A 728-nucleotide genomic window follows, 5' to 3' on the forward strand; every position below is an offset into this window, starting at 1 on the left:
TCTCTTACAGATTAACATGTTAAGCCGCCTTTCGTTAATCATATTATGTACGTTTGCAGAATACATAACAGTTCCTATAATGTCCCTCGATAGAGTATTATTTCATTCAGAGTATCTTGATCGTCACAATGACGACTAGTCTTTGGTCTTCAGCCATTAATGATAATCAGTTTGGCTGCTGTGGGAAGACTTGGGTCGCAGCGGAGCAGATCTCTTTACAATTACAGGATACGACTGTTGTTTATAGGGTTTCGTCTTACATTTGACTGGATTCTATTTTCGATACTTTAATATATATACCCATTTTCCCATACATTCACTGGGTCTGGATATTTTCTCCGTCACAGAAATGTCATATTTCACAAGGAGAAAAGCTTAATGCACCGATTCATTTGGGAAGCTCTTCAATGCATGTCATTCTATTTTCTCTTGATGTTTCGAATCCTTGTATTATACTTTTTTCATTTCTTTTTTTTTTTTTCATTTTGTCAATAAGAGAAGTCTTTGGAGTATAATTGGAAATACGTTTCAGACTTAGCAAAGGCTAGAATTAAAACGTCTAAACTATTCAATAAAAAATACACAAATAAATAAAATAAATGACAAGGACAATTCATTTTCTTAGAAAAATTCACAGTGATGTATAAAGGATACATGTCTTAATCTTGTAACTAAATTTTTCACTCATGACTCGCTGAATTTTTTTAATAAATGTTTTATTGTGTAGC

This window comes from Saccostrea cucullata, unplaced genomic scaffold (assembly GCF_032062105.1).
Source record: "Saccostrea cucullata isolate Sc308-1 unplaced genomic scaffold, CSIRO_AGI_Scuc_v1 ctg5274, whole genome shotgun sequence".
Lineage (NCBI taxonomy): Eukaryota > Metazoa > Mollusca > Bivalvia > Ostreida > Ostreidae > Saccostrea > Saccostrea cuccullata.